A 16,918-nucleotide genomic window follows, 5' to 3' on the forward strand; every position below is an offset into this window, starting at 1 on the left:
GGTATCAGCTCCCATGTCTCTACAGTATATGGTCTTCACTAATGCTTTCCTCAATTGTCCAGTGCTCCCTCCATCTATCAAAAGGGGTCTATGGTTGATAATCCCAGCACTGCTCAATACTACTCAGCAGACCAAGCTGTTTTATTGCTGGAGAAATCCTGTAGAACTTGTTTTCTCACAAAATGTTCAATACTTGTTTCCTACAGGTCACTTACCCCATAATAATGAGCTCTCCAGTGAACATTTTTAGCCATGACTTAAAGGTTTCTCTGGTTCTCCTCAGCAGCACTGCAAAGCAACCCCTTGACCTTCATATAGTTCACACCAGGGGAAACTATCTTAGTCAAACAGTCATTCAACCTGTTGTTTTTCTCCTGATCTACTGCCTATTTCCTCTGGGCAGCTCAAGGAGGTTTTTAGACTAGTGAGTATGTGATAGCAAAGTTAACTTCACATCAAAGAGGGATTTTAATGTGGATCTATGTTTCTTGCCCTGAAAAACAAAGGCTTAAGTCGACTCAACAGAGGTCTGAGTTTATAGTGTTGGCTGACGACCATAGGTCTTGTTCAGTAATGATAGTCTAACTCTTCAGTGAGTATATGATTGAGTGATGAAATAGTACATCCATTGACCTCATTTGACCTTCTATAAACTCCACAAAGTCAGACATGGAATACGTAACAGCTAACCAGTTTATTGTTTTTTTTACCTAACATGTTTTTAGTATATTAACATGTATTTGGTTACTGTTATAGAGTAAAATACTTCAGTATTTGACAGGCTATATATAATGTCTATACAGGAGAAAGAGCGGATCTTAGACATGTATATCCTATGAAACTGAGGGGGGGTCAGACTAAATATCAGACCTTAAAGCTGAATACCTTAATGGTGAAACAACCAACTCAGGCTGTAGCTATACTTGATAGTTTATCCACCTTTAGTATTCTGATCATAGAGTTCTGATAATGGAATTCCGAACGCGTCGTGCATCTACGCTTACATTTTAAATGGGTCCACAGTGTGTCCGGATTCCATTTACAGTTGAAGTCGGAAGTTTACACACACTTAGGTTGGCGTTAATAGAACTCGTTTTTCAACCACTCCACAAATTTCTTGTTAACAAACTATAGTTTTGGCAAATCGTTTAGGACATCTTCTTTGTGCATGACACAAGTAATTTTTCCAACAATTGTTTACAAACAGATTATTTCACTTATAATTCACTGTATCACAATTCCAGTGGGCCAGAAGTTTACATACACTAAGTTGACTGTGCCTTTAAACAGCTTGGGAAATTCCAGAAAATTATGTCATGGCATTAGAAGCTTCTGATAGGCTAATTGACATAATTTGAGTCAATTGGAGGTGTACCTGTGGATGTATTTCAAGGCCTACCTTCAAACTCAGTGCCTCTTTGCTTGACATCATGGGAAAATCAAAAGAAATCAGCCAAGACCTCAGAAAATAATTGTAGACCTCCACAAGTGTGGTTCATCCTTGGGAGCAATTTCCAAACGCCTGAAGGTACCACGTCCATCTGTACTAACAATAGTACGCAAGTATAAACACCAAAGGACCACGCAGCCGCCATACCGCTCAGGAAGGAGACACGTTCTGTCTCCTAGAGGTTAACGTTCCTTTGTACGAAAAGTGCAAATCAAAACAACAGCAAAGGACCTTGTGAAGATGCTGGAGGAAACCGGTTCAAAATAATCTATATTCACAGTAAAACGAGTCCTGTATCGACATAACCTGAAAGGCCGCTCAGCAAGGAAGAAGCCTCTGCTCCAAAACCGCCATTAAAAAGCCAGACTACAGTTTGCAACTGCATATGGGAACAAAGATCATACTTTTTGGAGAAATGTCCTCTGGTCTGATGAAACAAAAATAGAACTGTTTGGCCATAATGACCATCGTTATGTTTTGAGGAAAAAGGGGGAGGTTTGCAAGTCGAAGAACACCATCCTAACCGTGAAGCACGGGGGTGGCAGCATCATGTTGTGGGGTTGCTTTGCTGCAGGAGGGACTGGTGCACTTCACAAAATAGATGGTGTCATGAGAAGGAAAATGATGTGGATATATTGAAGCAACATCTCAAGACATCAGTCAGGAAGTTAAAGCTTGGTCGCAAATGGGTCTTCCAATTGGACAATGACCCCAAGCATACTTCCAAAGTTGTGGCAAAATAGCTTAACCTTTTTGGGATAGGGGCAGCATTTTCACTTTTGGATGAATAGCGTGCCCGGAGTGAACTGCCTACTACTCTGTCCCAAATGCTAATACTGTATATGCATACTATTATTAGTATTGGATTGAAAACACAAGTTTCTAAAACTGTTTGAATGATGTCTGTGAGTACAACAGAACTCATATGGCAGGCAAAAACCTGAGAAAAATCCAACCAGGAAGAGGGAAATCTGAGGTTTGTAGTTTTTCAACTCAGCCCCCATTGAAGATACAGGGTGATATTAGTTATGTTTCACTTCCCAAGGCTTCCACTAGATGTCAACAGTATTTTGAACCTGTTTTGAGGATTCTACTCTGAGGGGCTCATAAGGGATCTTTGAGTGAGTGGTCTGGCAGAGTGCCACAGCCTCGGTCTGGTGCGCTCACGTGAAAGGTAGCTACGTTCCACTTCATTTGTACAGACAAAGGAATTGTCCGGTTGGAACATTAATGGATGTTAATGATGTTAAAAACATCCTAAAGATTGATTCCATACTTAGGTTGGCATGTTTCTACGGGCTGTAATGGAACCTTTTGAACTTTTCGTCCGACGTTCAGCGCGACCTGAACGCGCTTTTGGATTTGTTTACCAAATGCCCTAACAAAAGAAGATAATTGGGCATAACTGATGGACATTATCAAACAAATCAAAACATTTGTGGTGGAACTGGGATTCCTGGGAGTGCATTCTAATGAAGATCATCAAAGGTAAGTGAATATTTAAAATGCTATTAATGAGTAATGTTGACTACCCAATATGGTGTGTAACGATTCTCTTCTATCTCCTCCTCTGATGAAGAGGTGGAATAAGGATCGGACCAAAATGCAGCGTGATGATGATTCATGATATTTTAATGAAGGAAAAAACTATACATGAAGAAACTACAAAATAATGAAATGTGAAAACCGAAACAGCCCTATCTGGTGCAAACACAAAGACAGGAACAATCACTCACAAAACCCAACACAAAACAGGCTACCTAAATATGGTTCCCAATCAGAGACAATGACTAACACCTGCCTCTGATTGAGAACCATATCAGGCCAAACATAGAAATAGACAAACCAGACACACAACATAGAATGCCCACCCAGCTCACGTCCTGACCAACACTAAAACAAGGAAAACACATACGAACGATGGTCAGAACGTGACATGGTTGGTATCTTTTTGGCTGCTTTGTTGTCTAAAGGCTGTACGTAAGTTTTTTTTTAAAATCTGACACACCGGTTGCATTAAGGAGAAGTTTATCTGAAGTTCCATGTGTAATAGTCATATCTTTATCAATGTTTATTATGAGTATTTCTGTAAATTGATGTGGCTCTCTGCAAAATCACCGCATATTTTAGAACTACTAAACGTAACGCGCCAATGTAAACTCAGATTTCTTTTATATAAATATGAACTTTATCAAACAAAACATACATGTATTGTGTAACATGAAGTCCTATGAGTGTAATCTGATGAAGGTAATCAAAGGTTAGTGATTAATTTTATCTCTATTTCTGCTTTTTGTGACTCCTCTCTTTGGCTGGAAAAAATGGCTGTGTTTTTCTGTGGCTTGGTGATGACCTAACATAATCGTTTGTGGTGCTTTCGCTGTAAACCCTTTTTTTTAAATCAGACACTGTGGCTGGATTAATGAGAATTTTATCATTAAAATTGTGTAAAATACTTGTATGCTTGAGGAATTTTAATGATGAGATTTTTGTTGTTTTGAATTTGGCGCCCTGCACTTTCACTGGTTGTTGCGGAACCCCAGTCCTAGACAGGTTATTAAGGACCACAAAGTCAAGGTATTGGAGTGGCCATCACAAAGCCCTGATCTCAATCTCATAGAAGATTTGTGGGCAGAAGTGAAAAGAAAGTGCGAGCAAGGAGACATACAAACCTGACTCAGTTAAACCAGCTCTGTCAGAAGGAATAGGCCAAAATTCACCCAACTTATTGTGAGAAGCTTGTGACATGCTACCCGAAACATTTGACCCAAGTTAAAGAGTTTAAAGGCAATGCTACCAAATACTAATTGAGTGTATGTAAACTTCTGGCCCACTGGGAATGTGATGAAAGAAATAAAAGCTGAAGAAAATCATTCTCTCTATTATTATTTCACATTCTTCAAATAAAGTGACCGATGACAGGGAATTTTCATTAGGAATGTTCAATTTTGAAAAACTGAGTTTAAACGTATTTGGCTAAGGTGTATGTACACTTCTGACTTCAACTGTATATTCAAATGCCAGTGTGCATTCTACAAATGGTGGAATAGGCTAAATATGATAACACAACAACTGATAGCAGTAGCTAACTAGCTAGCTAACCTCTATAGACAAAGGTCAGTTGTAAAAAGTGTGATGGACTACTTTCTGCACACAGTCAGTATGAACCAGAGTGACTTGACACAATGGGCCAAACAAGCTGTAGCTAGCTACAAACAAAATGGGAAAGACATACTGCCGTGAAGCATTCATCTTTGTATACGGGTAAGTCTAGCTACATTTTCAGATATTCTAGGTTTCAATTTGGCAGAAAGTTTTCATTGCAAGTTTTTTTTGTTTTTAACTAGGCAAGTCAGTTAACCTCTCTAGGGTATGTGGCCAACATCCAGTGAGATTGCAGAGCGCCAAATTCAAATACAGAAATACTCATTATAAAAATTCAGAAAACAAAACATGTTTGACATAGGTTTAAAGATTAACTTCTTGTGAATCTAACCACTGTGTCAGATTTTAAAAATGCTTTACGGTGAAAGCATACCTTACGATTATTTTTAGAACATAGCCCAGCAGACAAATAATTTACAAACAGTAACCAGCCAAGTAGAAGATTTACACAAGTCAGGAATAGAGATAAAATTAATCCCTTACCTTCGATGATCTTCATATGGTTGCACTCAGAAGACATTAATTTACTCAATAAATGTTCCTTTTGTTCATTAAAGTCTCTTTATTTCCGAAAACCTTTCTTCAGTAATCCACAGGCTCAAACGCAGTGAAAACAGGCAAACAAAAAAATCCAAATTGTATCCGTAAAGTTCATAGAAACATGTCAAACGATGTTTATATTCAATCCTCAGGTTGTTTTTAGCCTAAATGATCTATAATATTTCAACCGGACAATAACGTCGTCAATATAAAAGGTAAACAAGAAAGGCACTCTCTCTGGTCGCGCGCATGAAAAAGCTCTGTGACACGGCAGGGTCCACTCATTCAGATTGCTCTTACTCCCTAATTTTTCAGAATACAAGTCTGAAACAATTTCTAAAGACTGTTGACATCTAGTGGAAGGCATAGGAACTGCAATTTGAGTCCTAATTCAATGGATACTGTAATGACATTGAATAGAAAACTACAAAACCAAAAAAATAACTACTTCCTGAATGGATTTTTCTCAGGTTTTCGGCGGCCAAATCAGTTCTGTTATACTCACAGACATTATTTTAACAGTTTTGGAAACTTTAGAGTGTTTTCTATCCACATCTACCAGTTATTTGCATATCATATCTTCTGGACCCGAGTAGCAGGCAGTTTAATTTGGGCATGCTTTTCATCCAAAATTCTGAATGCTGCCCCCTACCCTTGAGAAGTTTTAATAACAAATTCCTATTTTCAATGACGGTCTAAGAACAGTGGGTTAACTGCCTTGTTCAGGGGCAGAAATACATATTTTTACCTTGTCAGCTTGGGGATTCAATCTTGCAACCTTTCGGTTTCTCATCCAACGCACTAACCACTAGGCTACCTGCCGCCCCAAGTTAAAGTGTAATGTTAGCTAGCTAGTGAATGTTAGCTTGCTGGCTCGCTAGCCAAGGTTGTGATGTGTGATCTGTGTAGTAATATTATTAGTATCTCAGAAAACCATTTCATTGCTAGTTATAGCCTAATGTTAGCTAGCTAACATTGAACCTAGTTGGTTAGCTTTAGCTACCTGCATATTCATACTACAGCATTTCATACATGGCGGCAAGCTATGACAATCTGTTCATACTTTAGCCATGGGTTGGGATTATGGTTCATTGTTTAGCTAGCTAGCTAGCTACATTTCTAAACAAAAGACTCCGCTTCACTAGATGGTTACATTACCCATTAAATTAGCAGGCCACATATTGTATTTCATTAACATTTACACAATAGTGACCCATCCACTTAGCTAGATGTGGGGGGTGGTTATAGCATTTATTTCACATGACCCATCACCTAATAATAATATTTAAAACATATTTTTATTTGGTCAAAAATATATGCAAGTAACGATTTCACTGTTAAAACTTCTTAGGGCTGAGATCCCGCTAACGGGATCGATATAACAACAGCAAGTGAAAGTGCAGGGCGCCAAATTCAAAACAACAGAAATCCCATAATTAAAATTCCTCAAACATACAAGTATTTCACACCATTTTAAAGATATCCCACCACAGTGTCCGATTTCAAATAGGCTTTACGGCGAATGCACCACAAACGAACGTTTTATGTGAGGTTAGAGCCAAGTCATAGAAAAACACAGCCATTTTTCCAGCCAAAGAGAGGAGTCACAAAAAGCAGAAGTAGAGATAGAATTAATTACTAACCTTTGATCTTCATCAGATGACACTCATAGGACTTCATGTTACACAATACATGTATGTTTTGTTCAATAAAGTTCATATTTATATAAAAAATTCTCAGTATAAATTGGCGCATTATGTTTAGTAGTTCCAAAACATCTGGTGATTTTGCAGAGAGCCACATCAATTTACAGAAATACTCATCATAAATGTTGATGAAAATACAAGTGTTATACATGGCACTTTAGATAAACTTCTCCTTAAATAAAGGTTACATTAAAAACAATGCTGAATAGGTGTAGGCAAAGAAGACCTAGGTGACCCTAACATTCAAGGGTCATTTTCTCAAAAGTGGGGTTACAAGTTTATCAACTTTCAAAGCAGAATTACTTTCCCATTGTTCCTCAACTACAGTATAAGATACATCATTTTGTAGTTGAGTATTTACTTTTATCCAATATAAAAAAAACTATTTCAAATGTTGCTACATAAGACTGTATGTATTTGATCGAATTCGGTCGGTCAGAAATGTGCTCCACTTAAGTGGTATTAGGTATGTTCTTTGTGTTATTCTGAGTTATGAGCTATGTTCTTTTGTCAATGGGGTTTATGTCTGAACCATTATCGCTTCTCTTTTCTAAAGATCCCATTATAACAGAGAAAACGGACCATTTCTATTCTGTGGAGCACTGCGGCAGCAGAATAGGTTGCAGCCATTTAAAATAGTGTCTTAACTGTCTTAAATCACTCGGCCTCTTTGAAATGGTACACTATCCCTTAGCTTTTCAGGCTGCACCACCATCTTCTCCCAGGAGCCTACGAGGACTCCCAGAGGTCTCCATCTGTGTTCTCTATGCCTCAGCCCTGTTTACTCTGCAAAATATTTATTCTAGGAACTGCCTTTGAATTGTTTTATTAGATTGCAGTGGTAGATGTGAAAGACTCAGGTTTAGTTCTGACAACACATGGGGCTTGCCTCTGTTGTTCCTGTTAGCTAGCTAGCTTCCCACTTATCCAATGATGAGAGTGAAGGAGACAGAATGTGACTGCTCTGGAGGAAGTGTGAGAGCATGGTTGTTATTGACAGAATCAAAGCACATGATTTGCATTCGATAGATGTTAAAGTGAACAGTCTAAGAGTGCTTGTGGCATACACACAATTTATTTCATATTATACTGTGTTGGAATATTGATAGATCAATGAAATCCAGATTAATCTGTTATATTGTTTGAATTTCTGCAGCTGGTCCAGGTGGAAATGTATTTGTATATACAGTGCCTTTGGAAAGTATTCATACCCCTTGACTTTTCTCATCAATCTACAAACAATACACCATAATGACAAAGCAAAATCTTGTTTTTAGACATGTTTGCAAATTTATTGAAAAAAACTGAAACATCACATTTGGATAAGTAGTCAGACCCTTTACTCAGTACTTTGTTGAAGCACCTTTTGCAGCGATAACAGCCTCGAGTCTTGTTGAGCATGACGCTACAAGCATGGCACACTTGTATTTGGAGAGTTTCTCCCATTCTTCTCTATAGATCCTCTCAAGCTCTGTCAGGTTGGATGGGGAGTACTGTTGCACAGCTATTTTCAGGTCTCTCCAGACTCCTGCGTTGTCTTGGCAGTGTGTTTTGGGTTGTTCTCCTGTTGGAAGGTGAACCTTCTCCCCAGTCTGAGGTCCTGAACGCTCTGGAGCATGTTTTCATCAAGGATCTCTCTGTACTTTGCTCCGCTCATCTTTGCCTCAATCCTGACTAGTCTCCCAGTCCCTGCCACTGAAAAATATCCCCACAGCATGATTCTGCCACCACCATGCTTCATCATAGGGATGGTGCCAAGTTTCCTCCAGACGTGACACTTGGCATTCAGGCCAAAGAGTTCAATCTTGGTTTCAGACCAGAGAATCTTGTTTCTCATGGTTTGAGTGTCTTTAGGTGCCTTTCGGCAAACTCAAACTGGGCTGTAATGTGCCGTTTACTGAGGCGTGGCTTCCGTCTGGCCACTCTAGCATAAAGGCCTGATTGGTGGAGTGTTGCGGAGATGCTTGTCCTTCTAGATATTTCTCCCATCTCAACAGGAGAACTCTGGAGCTCTGTCAGAGTGTCTTTCAGGCTCTTGGTCACCTCCCTGACCAAGGCCCTTCTTCCCCCGTTTGCTCAGTTTGGCAGGGCGGACAGTTCTAGGAAGAGTCTAGCTGGTACCAAACTTTTCAAATTTAAGAATGATGGAGGCCACTGTGTTCTTGGGGACCTTCAATGCTGCAGAATTTTTTTGGTACTCTTCCCCAGATGTGTGCCTCGACACAATCCTGTCTCGGAGCTCTACGGACAAGTCCTTCAACCTCATGGCTTGGTTTTTGCTTTGACATGCACTGTCAACTGTTGGACCTTATATAGACAAGTGTGTGCATTTCCAAAAAATGTCCAATCAATTGAATTTACCACAGGTGGACTCCAATCAAGTTGTAAAAACATCTCAAGGATGATCAATGGAAACAGGATGCACCTAAGCTCAATTTCGAGTCTCATAGCAAAGGGTCTGAATTCTTATGTAAATAAGGTATTTCTGTTTTTTATTTCTAATTCTTTTGAAAAAGAGTCTAAACCTGTTTTCGCTTTGTCGAGTGTCACAGCCAACGGCCGCTGACGTTTGATTTTGTAAATAAAAAATGAATCAGCCCCCCAAAAAAGCTATGTCCTGCTCCTTCCCTGACTTTTCCTAATTGTTTGTATTTTACACTGCTCATTTGTCAGAATTTTGAAATCACAAAAATAAAAGTATTTAGAGCCCTTTTTTTACCAGTTTTCTTTCTTCACACCTTTTCTTAACTTAACCTGCCAAGACAATGTGCTGTAGGACGTTGGTACCCATCCAGGTGCTAATGCGTCTTCCTCTCCTCACTGAATGGATGACAAATGGATGAATGGGCAATACTTGTGCACCTTAACAATTGAATTTCAATTAGGCTTAACTGAATGATGAGGGTGGAGAGATTTGATTTAGAAAGACAATAGTGTGATGATGAGTTTGTGCTATGCCTACATATCATTAGCAAATAATTTGACTGCTCACCTTTGGGGGTTGATACCATTCTCTTTTACATTTTACTTTGTAAAGAGAAGCTGTTATGGGCCTGTTTTAATTACTATAACTCTATGACGAATACAATGTATTGTAAAAAAAAAAAAAAAAAAAAAAAATACTACATGTTGCAGTAGGTTTTTAGAATAATGCAAATCATATCCTTGACTCAATCCAGCGAAGCAAATGATTTGAGCCCACCGAAGGAATGACAAATGGATGGAATGGGCGATAATTGTGCAAGTTACTTCACAATCAAATTTAAATTAGGCCTAACTGAATGATGAGGGTGAAGAGGTTGATTTATTTTTGAACATCAATAGTGTGACGATGAGCTTGTTATGCAGTGCACGCCGACTCACTCGCCAGGTTTACGGTGTATCCTCCCACACATTGGTATGGCTGGCTTCCGGGTTAAAGCGAGCATTGTGTCAAGGAGCAGCGCGATTTTAAAAAAATATATAAAATATAAAATATATTACAGGACTGTTTTATTTATTGTAACTCTATTACAAATATAATTTATTGTAAAGTCAAGCGAAAACATGCAATGTGTTGCAGTAAGCCTTCAGAATAATGCAAAACATATCCTTGACTCTATCCAATTTGATGAGTGAGAAACAAAAGAAGCCAGTCAGCCAACCCATCCAAACCACACCTGAACTGTACCGGAACTAATTTCACCAGCAATAATAGTTAACCTATAGACAAGATTAAATTGACAATCTGATAAGTGACAATATTAGGCCTATCAGTTGTCAAACTGTACATGAAGAGATGGGCGCTTGTAATTTACAAATGCATGGAAATGAGCATCACCTTATCAAATTCTCCTTCAGAGTCCCATGCAGGTAAAACATTTAGATTTCTATATAAACTCCGAAAAAAAGAAACATTCTCTCACTGTCAACTGCGTTTATTTTCAGCAAACTTAACATGTGTAAATATTTGTATGAACATAACAAGATTCAACAACTGAGATATGAACTGAACAAGTTCCACAGACATGTTACAAACAGAAATGGAATAATGTGTCCCTGAACAAAGGGGGGGGGGGTTCAAAATCAAAAGTAACAGTCAGTATCTGGTGTGGCCACCAGCTGCATTAAGTACTGTAGTGCATCTCCTCCTCATGGACTGCACCAGATTTGTCAGCTCTTGCTGTAAGATGTTACCCCACTCTTCCACCAAGGCACCTGCAAGTGCCCAGACATTTCTGCGGGGAATGGCCCTAGCCCTCACCCTCTGATCCAACAGGTTCCAGACGTGCTCAATGGGATTGAGATTTGGGCTCTTCGCTGGCCATGGCAGAACACTGACATTCCTGTCTTGCAGGAAATCACGCACAGAACGAGCAGTATGGCTGGTGGCATTGTCACCCTGGAGGGTCATGTCAGGATGAGCCTGCAGGAAGGGTACCACATGAGGGTGGAGGATGTCTTCCCTGTAACACACAGCGTACAGCTCAGTCCGATGATGCTGTGACACATCGCCCCAGACCATGACGAACCCTCCACCTCCAAATCGATCCCGCTCCAGAGTACAGGCCTCGGTATAACGCTCATTCCTTCGACGATAAACGCGAATCCGACCTTCACCCCTGGTGAGACAAAACTGCGACTCGTCAGTGATGAGCACTTTGTGCCAGTCCTGTCTGGTGCAGCGATGGTGGATTTGTGCCAATAGGTGATGTTGTTGCCAGTGATGCCTGGTGAGGACCTGCCTTACAACAGGCCTACAAGCCCTCAGTCCCACCTCCCTCAGCCTATTGCGGACAGTCTAAGCACTGATGGAGGGTTGTGCGTTCCTTGTTTAACTCGGGCAGTTGTTGTTGCCATCCTATACCAGTCCCGCAGGTGTAATGTTCGGATGTACCGATCCTGTGCCGATGTTGTTACATGTGGTCTGCCTCTGCGAGGACGATCAGCTGTCCATCCTGTCTCCCTGTAGCGCTGTCTTAGGCATCTCACAGTACGGACATTGCAATGTATTGCCCTGGCCACATCTGCAGTCCTCATGTCTCCTTGCAGCATGCCTAAGGCACGTTCACGCAGATGAGCAGGGACCCTGGGCATCTTTCTTTTGGTGTTTTTCAGAGTCAGTAGAACGACCTCTTTAGTGTCCTAAGTTTTCATAACTGTGACCTTAATTGCCTACCGTCTGTAAGCTGTTAATGTCTTAATGACCATTCCAGAGGTGCATGTTCATTAATTGTTTATGGTTCATTGAACAAGCATGGGAAACAGTGTTTAAACCCTTTACAATAAAGTTCTGTGAAGTTATTTGGATTTTTATGAATTATCTTTGAAAGACAGGGTCCTTTTTTTGCTGAGTTTATTTTCATAAAGAGCATACTTTGCAGTCTATTACACTAACCTTTGTCAAATAACTATCATAATTCAAGAGGTGCAGCTCTATTTTCAAATTTCACTTTTTCCAAGAATATCCTTGCTCTCCATGCATTCAGCAAATGAACACTCACGCAGCAGCATTGCTCTGGCTACTAAGCAAAAACTCGTAACATAATAACATTTGAATATGCTATTTATTTATGCAATTCAGCCTTTACAATTGTTGATGCACTGGTGCTTTTGTTTAGGGAAAACAGCAAATAATTTCACCTGTGCACCTGGCTGGTTATATTATTATTATATTTTTTGTTTCAAAAAAGAAGCTGTAACTGGACTTTATAAATTACTATAACTTTTACTAATCGAATTTACAAATACATTTTATCAAATGGATTACACTAATGTTTTTATTGTAAAGGAAACTCAAATAGGCTATGTTTTTTTCTAGGACTATGTAGAATTATAGAAAACATATCCTTGACTATCTAAACAAATATCTATTTATTATGCACTATTTATCAAGAATTGTTTGCCTTTTACCTTGTGGGTTGACATGGATCTGATGCATATGCTAAATGGGCGCCACCCAGCAACGTCTCTAGCGGGGTACTTGAAGGCTTAAAGGCCAGGCAGTTCTAGTGTTAATTGTCAGGAGGTCCATTTCTAAAAAGGATTCACTCTGCAAGTGGAATATTATTTTCCAGTGTCTTGTTTAGCCTGGGAGAGCATGGTGCCTCAATCGAAACCACCCTCATGAATAATCATATCAGTGCACGAGTGATGAAGAGGCTGAGCCAATCTAATGCAGACTGATTCGTTCACAAAAATATTTTTCATTCCACTGATCAATTATTTTCATCACATGCAGGCAGAGTGTGACCTTTTTACCCCCGTTGGCATCGGTACGGTTGGACTTGGAAAATGAGGAGATCTGGGGAACCGGTTCTCTTTGTGTGGAAGCGGCAGATTCATTAGTATTCCACAAAGGCCTGGTGTTGCAGGTGTTCTTGATGTGTGCCGCTTATTAGACACACTTACAGGCCATTCCATCGGCAGCGTTCGTCCAGGAGTAGTGTACCAATTTGGAGCCCATTTGTCACCATGCTGTTCCAAACATTAGGGAATCATTGATGCTCTGTTAGGGCTTTGTGTATGGGGAGATTGGATGAGATGTAAACCCACTCTCTTGGTAATTGTTGGGAAGGTGTGGCAAAGGACATTTTATTGGAAACACTCTACTAAGGGTTTAAAATGTACAATACATCTAATCAGTTTTGATTACCACACAGAGTTGGTTGAACCAGGTTTTACACTTAATTAGTTACATAATGATCTAAACATTTCATTGCAATTTGACTCCTCCAGTGGTGGAAAAAGCACCCAATTGTCATACTTGAGTAAAAGTAAAGACACCTTAATAGAAAATGACAAGTAAAAGTAAGAAGTCCCTCCCATGAATGTGATATACATGTAAGAGTCGTGAGAGAAACGCTGGTGGAGCAGAGTGTGGATTCAGTATGGATGCATACCATGTAATGAGAAAGGTGCCGGAAGAGCTTCAATGGCCAATGTTTGAATGCCTTTTCTGTAAATATATGTCAAATATTGTTATTTTGTGTGTAGCAGTTCTTTATCCAGTTAAGGAGTTTCTTAGCCTTGATGCTAGTCTTCGGTGCCAGAGACTTTCTTTTTCTTTCCTCTCACTTCCTCGATCTCAATTGAATTGCAATTTTCCAGGACAAAGAATGTCTTATAAAGACACAATCTGATTCATATATATATACTAGGAAAAACTCAATTGGATCAGCATTGCTGGTGTGCTAACTACTACAGTAGCCATTGTTATTGTAGTAATTTCAAGTCATAAAGAAATCATTTAAAAAATCAGTTCATTGCTAATGCATCCGCCAAGGTGGATGCACCGGATGTCAACAGGGATAGCAAACCATGTTGATGCTTCAATATAGTCTGTTTTGTCTGAGTTAGCCCAGGGGACATATTTATGTGGGAAAATAATATTGTGTGGCACTGACTGGGGGTATTCATCAGGAAATGGTTATCAAATCATTAAAAACATGCCCTGTATTGAATGTATAATGCCTGTAAATAATGAATGTTTAGGCCTTTACCAGTGTCCAGCAAGGGATGCAACATTCTAAGAATAGGGTTTTTCTATATCCCCTGCATCTCTATGATCAGTGAAGGATACTTTTTTTAGGCCGAGAAGCATCTCTTAAATCTACACGACTGCTAAACAGGGCAATGGTTTTTTTCAGGTGCAGGATGAGTAATAATGTAATCAATAGTAGCCATTGAGTCTTAATCCTGACTAAGATGGGGGAATTCTCTGAGACGTTTTATCATCATTTGCAGGTAACAGTTGTCTAGTGATTAAAAGTGCTGAGTGTTCTGAACCCGTTGCAATGCTCTGGAGTTCAGGACTAATGATTTCACAGAGACCCAGACTTCAATCATGGAAAAACAGTGGACTTTCTGCTCATAGCTGGGTTTAACGTGACAGACTTTCTGAGGTCTTCAGGGTAAACAGTGCCATTATATAGTCACTGCAATGACATACGTAATGAATCCAACAGGGCACTTGCTTTGAAAGGGACACCTTCCCCTGATATTCCATTAGTGATACATCACTTAATACACTGCGTTATGCATCACAGTTGGTCATAATCCCCCACTCTCACGTAATACTTTGACAGCTCCATATTCTCACATTTAGGCAATCGGTGAGAGGCACATTTTATGGATTGAAGAGTGAGGACGTTCCCACTGAGAAAGCATCTGTTGTACTTAAATGTTGGTACCCTTTCAGTAAAGAGAAGGTCATACTTGTGGAAAGGGAAAAGCAAAAAGGGAAAATTTAAGTTTTCTGACACAAGACGCATGATAAATGATTCATTAGATTCAGATTTCTGTGTGGGTGCACATGCACGTCTGTGTGAAGGAGTGCAGTGTGTGATATATGGTAGGCCAGTCCTATATCGTGCGCTGTAGATAGATTCAGTACTCAGCACTTTCAGCACCACTGTCCAGAAGATTCTATAGGTAATGGAGGTTACAGAACTACCGATAAAACGGTATGGTTCATAGGGATATTCTTGTCACAAATATTATCCAAAGCATTGCAACACATTGGTGACTTTCAGGTGACTTGAGTATCGTGGTGCTAAACATACTTTGCTCTTGCTGTCCTTAAAGAACTAGTACAGTTTTCCATTTAGTGCTCTTAGTTCACAGTTGAATAGGAGACATGGATCCCTAAAGGATCCAGTGTTCTGTAGAAGACAGTAGGAGGTAGAGAAGGAAATTCAAAGCCCAGCATCCGATGTATCCTGGTGCTTTTCACTCCATGTGGGACTTGGAGGTTATGACATATATTGATGATTGATTTCTTGGGCATATTGCACACACTTAACAATGCTGCATTTGCGGAGAGAATAGCTGAACAGTTATGCATTTCCAGGTTGGTAAAAGCATTCAAATGTTTGGACGATGCAGTCTTTTGGGATGTAGGGAGGGTTTACTATCGGGATATCAGTATAAGGGTGTGGATAAAGGAGTGTTTTTCTTTGCTGACTTGACGCAAGAGGTTAGTCGGCTTCTCTTAGTAGTTGCAAGCACTAATGCTCCTATGAGGAATCGACAAGAATGTGTTTCAGCAGGGTTTGCAATGCTGAAAAGGAAATTTAGCTATGGCTTTCATTCAAGGATTCAACAAGACACTGTGTACAATCATTGTTTTAGCATTTGCTAATGATTAGACCCATCCCTTATTAGATAGTGTTTGATTTGCAAACATGCCCTACAGGATTCTCTGTCTGAGGTCTTCTCAGGAAGTATAGTGGACAATATCCTCTGGTGAGAAGATGATTATAATAATAATTCTCACACCCAAGGTGCAAAAACATTTAATAATAATAAAAACAATCCAAAAGACAGAGCATAGAACACAAACAGATGGTGTGGTATTCAGCCTACATGTATTAATGTCAGCCAATTAATCACGTACAAAGCTTATCTACATTGATATGCCAATAAACAAGATATTTTGCTACAGGTTATGTCTTGAGTTCCCCATATCCCTCACCCACACTCACACATTCAATATGCTGTGTAATGGAGTCTTTTCCATGCAGCTCCATAATGTAATGTTATACATAAAGACCTCTGACTGCTTCAATTGTTCATAATTGATTCCAATATGAATAAGTCTTGGAAATACATTTGAAGGGCAGCCCTACCTTTCCACTATAATTCAATGTTGGCAAATCTGTCTCAGAGAAAAAGAGCTGACAGTTGGTCCCAGTGACTTGACTTAACATCTTTAACAAGATTTATATAAATAAATGTGAGAGCAGACTTCCTTCCTGGAATCAAAATGACTGGCCACTCTAGACTCACTTGGAGGAAGCAGGCAAGCAGCTTCCCAAGGACTCTGGGAACAGGACGGATGATGCACAAAAAAAAAACAGCTGGTGAATTCAATTTAGCGAGTTCACACTGATACACTTTTTAAATTAATTTTTTTGCTTTTCAGCAATGCCACTTCAGATATTTTTTTGTATTTTTTTGTAGTACCGAAGGTTGGTAGCAGCACAGCTGGATGGATTTTTTAGATGGATGATTTTTTTGGATGGATTTTAGATCCAGCACCGCACCTCAAATGACAATACTTTATTTCGTCTGGAGA

At 39.6% G+C, this 16,918-nt stretch overlaps 1 protein-coding gene across 2 annotated transcripts in view; it reads left to right on the forward strand.

Annotated features, from left to right (window-relative positions):
* LOC112265192 (limbic system-associated membrane protein) overlaps positions 1-16,918 on the forward strand; it is a 1,166,314-nt gene that overhangs the window by 586,282 nt on the left and 563,114 nt on the right. The gene's annotated exons all lie outside the window — the stretch shown is intronic.

Source organism: Oncorhynchus tshawytscha, linkage group LG13 (genome assembly GCF_018296145.1).
Source record: "Oncorhynchus tshawytscha isolate Ot180627B linkage group LG13, Otsh_v2.0, whole genome shotgun sequence".
Taxonomy (NCBI): Eukaryota; Metazoa; Chordata; class Actinopteri; order Salmoniformes; family Salmonidae; genus Oncorhynchus; species Oncorhynchus tshawytscha.